The sequence below is a fragment of the Pleurodeles waltl genome, chromosome 5, assembly GCF_031143425.1.
Source record: "Pleurodeles waltl isolate 20211129_DDA chromosome 5, aPleWal1.hap1.20221129, whole genome shotgun sequence".
Lineage (NCBI taxonomy): Eukaryota > Metazoa > Chordata > Amphibia > Caudata > Salamandridae > Pleurodeles > Pleurodeles waltl.
The window spans coordinates 263,970,433-263,984,102 of NC_090444.1; positions in this window are offsets into that span (position 1 = coordinate 263,970,433).

Sequence of the window (13,670 nt, forward strand, 5' to 3'; positions counted from 1 at the left end):
GCCTTATGGGAGTGGTAGTCCACAACCCAGAGCTGAAATTAGCACATGCAATTAAGTAGAGCGACACCCAGAAGAACACAACACCCACTACATAGTGATACAATGTAAGTGTACATTTATTACCATTGTGCAACATTTGGTGATATATACATAAATGACATGCTACACATTGTTGTTGCAGGTGGCCCAGGCCCAGCAGCAGCAGATTGTGCCATTGTGGGGGATGCAGAAACTCAGCCTCCATCCGACTCCAACACCAGCGGCTCATTGAGTATTGCGCCAATCAGACGCAGGGCAAGGGTTTTACCTCTCCCCGATTTGAGCCTGGACTAGGATGACATGCGGGATGAAGGCCACACTCCATCCCCAGAAGCCAGATCCACCGTAAGGCAGCAGTCCCTGCCCCAGCGTCACTCAACTCCCCGCAGGAGGCCTCACAATGCAGGCACACAGCACACGGAAGTAGGTGAGGGCGCATCATTCTTCAGTGGCCTGGAAGCATCAATGCTCAAAGTGCAGTGCCTGCAAAACAAAAACATCAGGGCAATGCACAGGCAGAGGCAAGCACACAATGCCAACATGGGGGGGCTGCAGAAGCAGTTGAAGTGTCTGAATACAAACATTTGCAAGCTGCATGAGGGACAGCTAACAGCTGCGGAGAACACCAAGGAACTGACCAATGCAGTAAAGGAACTCTGTACTGAGATCAGGCATGAGCGAGTCAGCCACCGCAGGCATGAAGGGCGATTCATGGGGATGTTCAGTGGCTTTTGTAGATCAGTCAATCACCTAGCTACATCTACTGCGCTCATATCACGGCATGCTGTGGCCGCACAGGTGGAGGCAGCACATAGCAGTCTGGATGTTGCCCAGGGACTGGTCCAGATTACCAACGTTCTGGATACTATGCTGACAAATCGCAATGCTACACCCAGTGAACTTGGAGTTGGGGATACTGAGGAGTCATCTAGCCTCAGCAGCCTTGCAGTGCCCATGATGGATCCTAGGCGTCGCAGTGCCAGGCACAGCACTGCCACTGAGGCTGATACAAGAGGTGCCGGCGAGGCCACTGGAATGCGTGACTAAAAAGTGAGTTTGATGGCCACAGGGGACTAACTTCACATGTTGAATTACAGTAAACTATGAAGACAATAGAGTGACACTGTAAATGGCTCATATATGACACATTTGTATTGCTTTGTCCTAGTGACACGTATGTTACCTGAAGTCAAGGTAATAAAGGTGCTAACTACCAGAATACATGTCAGTGAGGTTGAATTGTCATGACTTACATCTGAAATGGTTGTGCGTGATGTCAGAACGCCTTTGCCTTCCCTATGCTGCACTGGTCCTGTCTGCTGGCTGTAGGGGTGGTATGGGATCATCATCATCATCATCTGAGTCTGGCTCTGATATTTACACAGGTATGCCCTTGGTGGTAGCTATATTGTGCAAGATCGCACATGTGGCTACTATTCTACAGGTCGTGTCTGGGCTGTACTGTAGTGCCCCTCCACTTTTGTGGATGCACCAGAAGCGACTCTTCAGCAGGCCAAAGGTGCGCTCCACCACATTGCTGGTTGCCCTGTGTGCTGAATTGTAGCTCCGCTCTGCTGGTGTTGCAGAATTTAGGTAGGGCGTCATCATGTAGGGGCGCACTGCGTAGGCACTGTCTCCTGGAAGGAACAGAGGGTATGATGAGGAGCTGTGCCATCTGACGTCACACGGCCATCAATGCACCATTGTAAAGAGGGAAAATGCCTAGTAGATATCCTTCACCAAATTCCCCAGCTAGCAGTCTTGTGTGAATCCCGCTGTGGCAAAAGATGTACGAATCATGTGTGCTCCCTGGGTACCTGGCCATGAGATCAGTTATGATATAGGAGACATTGCATATCAACTGTATATTCATGGAATGTTGGTATTTACGGTTGCAGTACACATACTCTCTGGCCGATGGTAGACAGATTGCAACATGTGTTCCATCTATGGCACCTAGGACGTGGGGGAACTGTGCTATCTGGTAGAAATCTATTTTTGTCTGATATATTTCCTGTGGGGTGTGGGGGAATCTGATATACTGGTGTATCCTACTCAGCATGGGGTTTAGAAATGCATTGAAAAATTTAGAGAGGGCACTCTGTGATACCCCTCCAGCTTCTGCTATGACCCCTTGATAACTCCCTGAGGCAAGTAGGTGCAGGGAGCATAATACCTGCACATGGGTGGGTATGCTATTAGTCCTGTGTGTGTTGTGCGCTGCAGTATCGGTTGTAACTCAGCTATCAGGTCAAGTATCATGGTTGAGTTCAACCTGTACTTCTCAAATATTTCCTCCTCAGTCTGGTCAAAAAGGGTAATGCGCACTCTGAAAATGCGCTCCTGTCTCATCCTCCCACTCCTCAAACCTGCCAAGATCCTCATTCTCCTCGCCATGACGTAGAGCGCAGCTATTGTGGAAAAGAGTCTGAGGCATTCTGGGCCTCTTTATATAGGTTGCACCTGGTTTCAATCCGTGGTAAATTGCATGTGCAAAAGGCCATTCTGCGAAAATTCACAATTTTTTTTTAATGGTTTTGCGTGTCGCATTTTGCGTCTTGCAATTTCCAACGTGAAATACCGATTCTGCATTTGCGATTCGCTATTCCGACTCTCATTTTGCGAAATGCTAATAGCGATTCGGTATTTCACGCAAAACCATGTCGCTTTGCAAAAAATCACAAATATTGCGATTCCTTGTTTTTTGCCTGCGAATGCCTTTCATGCATCTCAGACCACGTTTTTGCATTCGCAAATGGCCGATTTCTGCGATTCGCACCGTTTGCGAATGCTAAATCGTTTGATACATCGGCCCATGCTATCCTGTAGCAAGGTGTATGTCATAGGAGTTCCCTGTATCCCATATAGCTCTACCCCAGATTTAAAAGCAGGTGTTACTCTCATATCAGGGAATCTAGCAAAGGCTTTCTGTACATGGCTCAAAGCACATCTACCTGTCAAAGTTTAATACCACATGTTGCATTACAATCCATAACTGTCTGTTTCACTTCTTTAACAGGCCACCTACCCGTTATGACTAGGGAGAGGACACCTCAGACAGCCAATTCCCCCTGGATGAAGCCCTCAGTGAGGAGGACACCCCTGGATGTGAGGACATTGAGGACGAATCTGGCCCATCTGGGACACCTTATCACTCTACAACTGTCAGCCTCACTCTGCCTACATCAACCCGTCTCAGCCCTTTTGCATCTACATCCCAAGCAACCATCTGCCCCCAAACCTGTGTTCCAAGGACAGTTAATACCATCATGTGCCCCTCGCTACAGGTAACGGAGTCACCCCTAGCAAACCCTGACAATGAAAGACCTGATACCAGTTGGAGTGGGCAAACTGTGCCAAGGGCACAGGCATGTAGGGGTAGGGTACTTGGGAGGAATGGTGTAGGCCAGTGGATTGAGGCTCCTAGGGAAACAACTGGCCAGGACACCATCTCCCAAGTCTTGAGAGCCTACCGACAGTCCCAAGGCGTGATGGGCCAAGAACTTGCCATAATGTGGGAGATTAAGCAGCTGCAGAGGGACAACCACCAGGAAGTCATACAAAAGTGGGAGGCCCACAGTGCCAACATGGCCTCCCTAAAAGGGGTTCTTAGAGACATTAATACCTCCCAGAGTAGGTTATCCTCAACAGCAGACCCCTTCCATTGGCCATGTAACATCAGCCCCTTCTACACCTGTGGCAGCCAGTGGAATGGAGGCTCTAAAAGGGGAAGGACATGCTTCAGACACCCCAGTCTCTGTAACTGAGCCCCACCTCCTTCCCCAGCAAACATGGACGTCCACCAAAACATCCAGGAGGAGTAGATGCCAAGACTTCAACCACTGCCAGGAAGTGATCTTCTACCCATAGGCTACCCTTGTGTGTCACAGATACACCCTGTTGACTGTTACAACCACTCTCCATTTCCAATGGCACAAGGACACTGAACTTGAGACTCCAAATTTTGTAGCAGCTATCCTGGTGATTACAGTCACCATGACTTAGCCCTTCACTGTGTGCATTTAATGATTTGATCTCACTGCTTAACTATCCATGATCACTTGTAAATAAATACTACTAAACTGCATATCATGTTTGAGAGTCATTTTTCAGCTGTTTTGAACAGTTACCTGTGACATTTGTTGCTTACACATGATATTCATGTACCAAGGCCCATATTTATACTTTTTGACGCAAACCAGCACGGACCAAAGATAAATAAACACCCACACTCAGCCACCCAACAGACACCACCCACAAGCACACCTCCCACAAACACACACCCAAAACATCCACACTGGCACATCATATAACCACTCCCTCACCCTCCGTACCCAAACCCCCTTCAGCTGACGATCCCCATGTGTCCAAAAAAAGTTCCTTGCCGAGTTTGACCTTTCCCTTCATGTGACACCCCTAAAAGGTCTGTTTCCCTCCCCAAGTCTACCCCTTCCAACTCCAAGGCCTCCCCTACCCCTGCCAGCACCTATGCCCCTCCCGCACCAAAAAAGAAGTCTGCCCCTCCCAAAAAGTTCCGCCACCTCCCAAGCCAAAACCTAAAGCCCCCCATTCAAGCCTAAGCCCAAACCCCCATCCCCCCACCCGCAAGGACCAAGGATCCCTGAGATGCCTGCCTGCCCCCTTGATGCCCCTACCTGTAGAGGTTACATACCAGTCAGGAGTCAAGCAGGGTCATCATTTTATGCATTTGGTGTTGTTTTTCAACAGCTGAGGACTGGCCTATGGCCTTGGACAATGTTTTTTAAAACAATATTTATCATACAATTTAGACCAACCAGTTGTTGCATTTCACGTTACATCTTTGTCCTGCATTTCCTTTCCTAGTTTATAGTTACCGTGACTGATATTGGTTGTGTGGCAGTATTTATGTGTGTTTGCTGCTTAATGCTTCTGGTACTGTCTGAGAAGTCTGTGAGGTTGTGTTCAGTGTTTGTATCCTCAGGGATAAGGCGTGTTTTGTGTGATGGGTATGTATATGTAGCTGAATTGTTGTGATGGTGGTGTGCTGTGTTAGTGTTGATATGTGTTTGCGGTAGTGCTGTAGCTTTGTGTGTTTGGCTTGTTTGAGTCTGCATGTATTTTGCATGGCATAATAGGTTTGGTGTCATGTGTGTGTATGTGATGGGTATGTCAATTGCTAGGTTGTATGATGGTGTAATAGTGTGTGTTTCAACACAGATGGTTGTATATTATGTGGAGTTCCTGGCCAGTGTCAGTTGTTTTACATGTGTCCATATTTGTGCGGTTGTGGTGTTGTTGTTAAGATTTCACTTGTTGGACGTTAATTGGTGAGGCTGGGCCTGTGCTGTGTTGCCACACATAAGTGTGTGTTATTGATGTGTGGTGTGTGTGTGTGTGTGTGTGTGTGCTGGCTGTAGTGTGCATACTATTTATGTGTGAGTGTATTTGTTGCTGTATGTGAGTGTGTGTGTCAGTGTACTGTTACGTGTGAGTATAGCTCTTGCACCCCCTTTCCTATGGCATGTTATGTAACAGTTCAAATTCATACATTTTACAAATTCACCAGGTGAGTGTGTGCACTTATGGTTGTTGTCGTCCTCGTCGGTGATAATTCCATTATCTTTTGGCGAACAGGAGCATTGGGATGACGTCTAGAAGTGGTTCCATGGTGGCTTCGGGAGAGTATGGCTTCCTGGAGGTGAGTGTCTCCTTTTATTCTGTTAGTTTCTGCCTGGTGTTCCATGGTGGTCCGACCGCAGTGGTTATGGGTTATGTTGGCGATGTGCAACCTTGTAATGAGTCTGGCGGAAATATGGTCTCTGACTGACTGATGGTGGCTCCAATCGACAGCAGCGGTCTGACCGCACTGGTGGAGCTGGCAGTGCTTTGGCTGTATTCCAATTGCATCACCAACAATGTCATAATTTGGCGGTCTTCTATGCCAGCCTGTTGCCGGTCTGACCACCAACATGGCGGTCCTCAGACCCCCAAACTTGTAATGAGGCCTTGAAAGTGAGTACAAAAGACTGTGAGTGAGAAAATATGATTGGGTCAGAGTAGGAGTGAAATTGTGTCAGAGTGAACATGAATAAGTGACAATGGGTGAGTCAAAGTAGGTGATAATAAGTGAGAGTGAGTGTGAATTAGGCTGTGAGAATAAGAGTGAGTGCAAAAATGAATAGGTGAGAGTGAGTGAGTAAATATAAGTGAGCATAAATTGGACGAGACCTCACCCAATCCTCTTGGAAGAGATGTGGCTCACTTTCTTCACTCCCCAGCTGCAATTCAAAGATAGTATTATGCCCCAGAAGTTTCAAAGATCATGTCAGCACCCTGATATAGGTGGTACCTAAATTGGAAATGTGTACATGCTATGTTCTGCTATTATTGATACAGTTACTATGGAACTACAGTGATGTCACTTATTGTGATGTCATCAGGATTAAGGTCATGTGACATAATCTCCTGGGAATATTTAGGTTCAAAGGTCATTTGATGTCACTATCTGTGATGTCATTAAGGTCCATTGATTTTTTAATGTAATTTCCACTAACCCAAGCATTTTTCTGAATCAACATCCATGCTTTAAGTGACCTTTTTATGGCATCAGAAGAACAATCTCACCCTTGAACCCAGTGTGCACAACAAGCATTTCCCTTCTTCCAATGTAATAGGCATCAAGGAAATACTTTTGTAAGCCCTATAACATTCAAAAGGGTAATGGGATCTAAAATCTTTGGGATGCGCTTTCTCTGACAAAAATGTGCAATGTTTCTGTAAACATTGAAACATTTGATAACTATATTTTACTATACAAGTTGAACCATCTTAAAGTATTAAATACCCTCAACAGTGTTCAAAGTTTACCTACAGTTAGGAAACTTATAAGATTCTCCTATTTTGATACAACATTGTATATACTGTAATTGAAATAGCCTAGATGGAGATCTTCAAAACAAAAGCCCAGCTGAGTTTATGCTATTGCTTTTTCTGTGCTTAAGGACAGCAGTGCTGTTGATAATTCTTTGGTATCCAGAGATTCGGAGGGAAGTGGTGTATTCCTTTGGGACCTCTAGTAATTGCCTAAGGTACTGCACCTTCTTACAGTAAGGACCTGTTGTATCTGACTAGAGGGAGCTCTCATAACAGTGTAAGGCACTGCAGACTGTTACAGAAAACACTTTCATCTGACTTGAGTTACCCATAAGAACAGCCCAAGGTACCTCAGTCTGGAAGTGCTGAAACAAGCTTTTCAAACCACCAATGGCATGCAAATGCAAAGTTTGCTGAAGGACTTTTTAGTGTGTATCGATTTTTTTAACTCTTGTTTCTTTGGCAGGTGCAAAGTATGGCAACAGTAATTAGCAAAAATGAGTATGTAGTGTGGCCAAGCACTGCCAGAACTAATAGGTCTGGCATGTGTTTTCGGTTACAAGCACATCTATTGGCCTTGGTATTACTTGCATATGAAAAGGAAGCCCTCAGGTTCATATTCTTCTTCCAATCCACCTTAGGTTTCCAGTCTTTCTTCATTCTAAATTATTCCTACATTAGTGCCAGCTGTACATTACCACAAAGGGTCTCACATTATTATTTTGTGTCCCCAGACAAGCTGGGGCCAGGGCAGAGAGACAGGACATTCCAAGCAGCCTGTGGGTGAAAACCTCCAAAACCTTCTACTTCAGAGTGGGCGCCCGGTATAAATTGTGGAACCTCACACCCAACACTTCATTACACCTCAAGACCTGTAGAAGACTCCGAAGGGCTGCTGTGCAGCTCTGCAAGAAAGACTGCTACTTTGCTGCTACTCTACTGTTCTGCAGCCTGAGTGAGAAGGATTAGATCTCCATCTTCAACCCAGGACCACTAGAGGACTCAGAGGACTGCCTTGCTGCTTGAGGCCTGCCTTGTTCTCCAGAGGACTGTCCTGCTGTTTGAAGGCCTGCCTTGTTGCTTGAAGGAGAATTGGGCCCTCTCTGTGAACTGAGGACCCCCAGAAGTTAATCCAAGGGCTAATAGTCTGATCTCCTGTGTAAGCTATAGGTGCATAACAAGTTCCAAATACCTTGAGCTCTGCATTCGGCCATTTTTTGGAGTGAGTCCTAACCCCCACACAAGTGGTGCCCCCCGTCATGGACATTTGGATGTGGTGTTAGAAGTACTGGTCATGCCCTACACTAAATGTTGGGACTAAATTTCACCAAAAAGACCGGAACCTACTTGCCAGTCAATTCGATCTAGGTGCATTGCCACTTGGCCTGACCTCACAGTAGCTCCTGCTCTGTTCTTTTCCACAGCAGCAAATCCTGCTCAGCAGGACCTCTCAGCAACGATATTCGGCCTGGAGGAGCCCCCTTCAGCTCAGCCTGGAGATTCATCCTGCTGTTTTAGAGTTCCAAAAAGCTGGCTAATTCCGGAGATAAAAATTCATACTGGACGCGACATGACAGGCTTCCCATTGACACCAACAACATGCTTGGACTGGAAAGCCATCTTCTCCCATTCTGAGCTTTTTCCTGCCATCATCAACGGGTTCACCAAGACCTCATCCAGCAGCTCCCCGATGATGACACACCTCCTCAGATACAACCTGCTACCTTGCCCCTCTGAACTCTGCCTTCCCCTACACTTTTCTTCTAAAAATGTTCTTGAGTGACCAACCCTTGGCTGGTGCCTTGGTCTTTTAGGCACTAGATTTCGCTAAAAACTTTAAAAATTCATAACTCTAGTTCTACTGATTGGTTTTAATTGGTTTCATTATCATTTTATTTATTAAAATGTACTCTAGTTTTCTAAATTGGTTGGGGATTTTTGTGTATTGTGTTTTTACTTTATGCTGTTTGAGTGCTGCAAAAATACTTTACACATTGCCTCTAAGTTAAACCTGGCTGCTTTGTGCCAAGATACTAGAGGGTTAAGCACAGGTTAGTCCGTGACCTTTGTGGTTCACCTTGATGTTGGTTGTGGTTGTTGCCTAAGTAGGGCTTCCAGTACCCTCCCAGCCAATAACACGATTTCTTACACATAGCTCCAGAATAAGTGATATCAACACAAGTGTGTTGAAACATAAGATCTGTTTTAGAAGCTAACATAGATATCAGCCCTCTTCACTATAAAACTGATAAAACAAATCATTGTATTCCATATCACATGCCATTCAGATATCAAATATGTGCATCTCACTAAAGTATGCACCTTAACACTCACTATAAAATATAATATTATGAAGTATAGTTACATGTACATTTCTCAATTTAGAGCTATAGCAACAAGAAATGGTACAAATCAAACTTTGTATCGTAAAAATATTGATTATCATGCATATTCTAAGTGCATGTGAATGAGTGGCTTATATAAAAGTTCCAACAGTCAATTTTCTTTTAAAGCTTTGAACTTTAAACGTTTTCTTTAAATAATCATACTCTTTGTTTGTACAAGGCCACTGTAAGGATCTATGGAGGAATTTATGATCTTTGCAATGCAGCAATTGATAACAAGAGTGTATAGCTTAAATAGATTTATTATAGAGAACTATGTCTATTGACACGCAAACTTTCTTGACCTTAGTTTTGTAAGTGACGTCAAGATGAAAACATTGACCCTAAGGTAAGGTAATGTCACTAAACAAAGTAAGATACTTTATTGCTGCAAAAAATGGAACTGGCTTGTGGGTACTGCTTCTTGTCGAAATGATTGAATTATTGTTCAGTGATTATTTATATTTACAAAATAAGAATAATACTAGGAGAAAATAAATAGTGTGTCCAGTATCATAAACAATATAATCTATAAAGCCTAAAATGTAAATGTGAATAACAGATCATTTTTAAAATTATGTTTTTATCGATTTCTAAAATAGAAACTGTTGCAATATTTCAAATTTGATTCTTTTTGGTGAAATCATCTGTTAGCAGCTGAAAAAAGAGAAATGAAAACATGCAACCCTTATGTACATACCTTTGAGCCTTCTGTAGTAATTTAGCACCACCACCATGTGGCACTGTCAAACTCTTCCCTACCTCCTTTTATGAAGGCGAGTGCCCTAAATGTTGTGGCTTTAGGGCTGATTTGACTTGTGTTCTGTCATCTAGTCATAGTCTTACTGCCTGATCTTACACCATGTGTAGTTTCTTTAGTTTTATTTTGCAAAGACTACACAGTCATTTTCATATTGAGAGAGTTTATATTTTATTAATGAATTAGTGGTATAGAAGTAGTATATGGCAACTTAAAAATCTGCAGTTTAAAAGCTTAACAGTGGAAAATAATGTAGAAATGAAAACATGCACTTTTGAAATTCAGTGAGCCATTTGTGCCTACAAGTCGTAGTTCTGACACCACGTTCAACAAACACATTTTGCATTTATTTTGAGTGAACTATTAATGAACGTTAACATGAAACTATTATTTCTAAGTAGAAACTGTAGAAATTAAATGTATTTTTGAGAATTAAACATACTTATACTGATGTAAATAGCTTTCCTAACGTGAAATATAGGTTAAAATGCTTTGAAATAACATGAATGATGCTTCAAAAAACATAATTTGATTTGCAATTGGGTTTTGAATTTATGGGTGCGCAATAGTTTTAATAACACATTAATGTGTATTAGGCTTTCTTAACTTGACTAGGCCTGAAAGTTCATTTTACAAGCAATCAAGGAAAATTTTACTTGCCACACTGTCCACTTTAACCTCATTTTTGTTCTTTAGGAAGCAAAAGAAATGTAAATGTTCCATTTTATCCCAGGAGAAGAGCATGTTTCAAGTTTAGCTGATGTAAGAATATTTGTTCTAGTTGTTGAGTAGCCAGCCAATCAGGACAGAGAAATGAATCATTAGCTAACTCACTTTTCTGGTGGCATCATAATGTCACATATTGCATGTAACTTCGCCGAGCTTACTGCCCAATCTCCATTCCCTTGTACTGACATTACTTCTGCTACATATCAAGGCTGAACCAAGGCCATGGACTCCGTAGCAATCTATTGTCCATTTCAGATGCAACCAGAAACTCTTCTTTGGTTGGGTCACACATCTAGGGATCCCCAAAGGAGAGGTCCATGGAGGTCCATGGAGTCAAGGGAAGGCATGGAGTCCATGGAAGGCCACTCTTAGGTAACAAGATACCTAGACAGAGCAGCTGTCTCACCCATTAATGCCTCTCATCTGGCTTCAAATAGGGGCTTTTCCTAAATCGTCACAGACATCAGCTATGGCTAGGCATGCTACACTGCTCAATTAACCCCTACTGATATGCTCAAAACTAGGGACTGAATTTTGTGCGGTGAACAGAGAAATGGACATTCCTCAAAGGGGCCACAATAATGTGTGGGGAGCTGCCCAATGGTACATCACTGATTCCTTGCTCAACGGGATCAACCAATTAGGACAGAAGGCAGACTTGGCATGACTCTGCCTTTTAGTCACTGGTAGAAGCAACTACAGGCCACACTGCCAGCACCTGCTCTAATCATGCATTCCTCTTCTACAACTGAAGTATACATTATACAGTGCGAGACCGCATGGCCTCCTCCTTTGTGGAGAAAGAAAAGGAAGTGAGAGACATCGCCTTTCATGGCAAGAGGAGGATGGGGCTCACACCAGTAGTCTAGACTTGACTTTTATGATAGGGTCCTGTCACAGGTTAAGAAGGGAGTTTCCTACAAAATTATTTAGAAAAGAATATTGACAATTGTTTCCCACTTGCAACAGTGCAAGCATTCCTGAAGAAGTTGTTAAGTATGTAAAACTTAGATCAGCAGAAGGCCTGAGCAGAAACATAATTCGGCTTACAGAGTTTGTGGAATTCCGGTAACTCATTGTTACGCATGTAACATGGGTTTCCTGTCAAATTCAACCATCTGGCGCGTGGTGGAATTATATTCCCATTTGTGCACAAAAAGGTCCGTAAACGTGCACTCACGAGCACAAATGATATATCTATTTCAAAATACATTTTGAGTGAATACTATACTCAAACAGACATTTCAGGTTTTTAGTGTGAAAAGCATTTTTTAAAACTTTTTTTCAAGGAAGTAAGGAAGCAAGTGCCCCAGAGACTCCAACTTCCTCTTCCTGTCCAGACGGCTTCTCCCAGTGCTTTGTGCATCTCCTGGTCACTTTTCAATGTGATGTGTGTCAGTCTCTTTGTCTGCGATTTGGGCTGCATTTTTACTATTGGATTTTAAGGACTTTCTTTTTGCAACATCACAAGTAAGGTAAAAGATGTTTGTATAACGGTGTTGTTTGATAGAGGCAATGTACCAGTATTTTTATTTGTACTTTTCTTCAACTTTTAATTTTGATTATGGTGCGGTGGGTGGCTGGATTTGTAGTTTTAGGCCTAGTATTTTCCTAGTCTCCATGGCCCATATTTATACTTTTTTAGCGCCACATTTGCATCATTTTATGATGCTAAAATGGCGCAAACTTACAAAATATAATTGTATTTTGTAAGTTGCGCCACTCCTGTCAAAAAATGATGCAAACGTGGGGCTAAAAAAGTATAAAAATGGGCCTGTGTTTGTTAAATTTGCACTAGTCATTTATTTTACCATGTGACCTTGTCTGTCCACGTGCCATCCAGGCAGTACTAGTTATTGGGTATATGGAACAACTGTTTACGTGGTATATGTTGTTGAACAACATTTATAATTTATGCTAGGGATGGCATTGGTTTAAATGAGAAATGGCAGATTTTTCGTATTTCACTTTTTTCTGCAAAAAGTGTATTTTGATGGGGTAATATGCCATAGGAGGATGTGTATTGTTGTAAAAATGTTCATAGCTGACTTTTCGTTTTTGGCATTTCTGAATTAATGGTAGTGTTTTCCTCATTGTTTACCATGCCACCTTTTTCTGGCTAGTGTGTTTTTTTTGCAGTAGGTTAGAACTTTGTCTTTGTTCTCTCTGCCATGTGGCCATTTTGTGTAGTCGTGTTCATAGGCTTACATGTGTTTTTGTTGTCCATGCCTTCTTGCTTGTGTTGTTCTTTGACTATGTGACCTGTGGCCATTTTGTGCAGCCAGTAAGTGTGCTTTTTCCATTGGCCTGCATGAGTTTTCTGTTGTTCATACCTCCTACTTGTTGTTGTTGTTTGACCATGTGGCCGGCAGCCATTTTGTGTAACCAATCAGTATGTTTTTGCCAGGGGCCTGCATGTGTGCTTTGTTGTCCATGGCTCCTTGCTTCTTGTTGTTTGACCATGTGGCCAACATCCATTATGTGTAACATATCATTATGTTTTTGCCATAGGCCTGCATGTATTCTTTATTGTTCAGCCTCTTTGCTTGCTATTGTTGGACCATGTGGCTGGCGGTCATTTTGTGCAGCCAGTCACTGTGTTCAATCCTTTTTTCCAGTTTTCAAAGACATTGTTGTCTAGGGACATTGATAGAAGAGAGATATGCCTTTTTGCTTTTTGTTCATTTTGTAACGTTTTCACCTGATATAAGTTGAATGTGCTTAAAGATCATTGTAGTATATGTATGAACAATAAGTATAAATTGTATCATATGCATTTGTTTCCATTTTCTCCTGCACCTCCTTGACTCCCAATGGACTTCTCATTGTTACTAATGATATACTAGTGATACGCCAGCAATTACTTTTTTTATATTTACCCTGATACCGTAGTAATACACCAA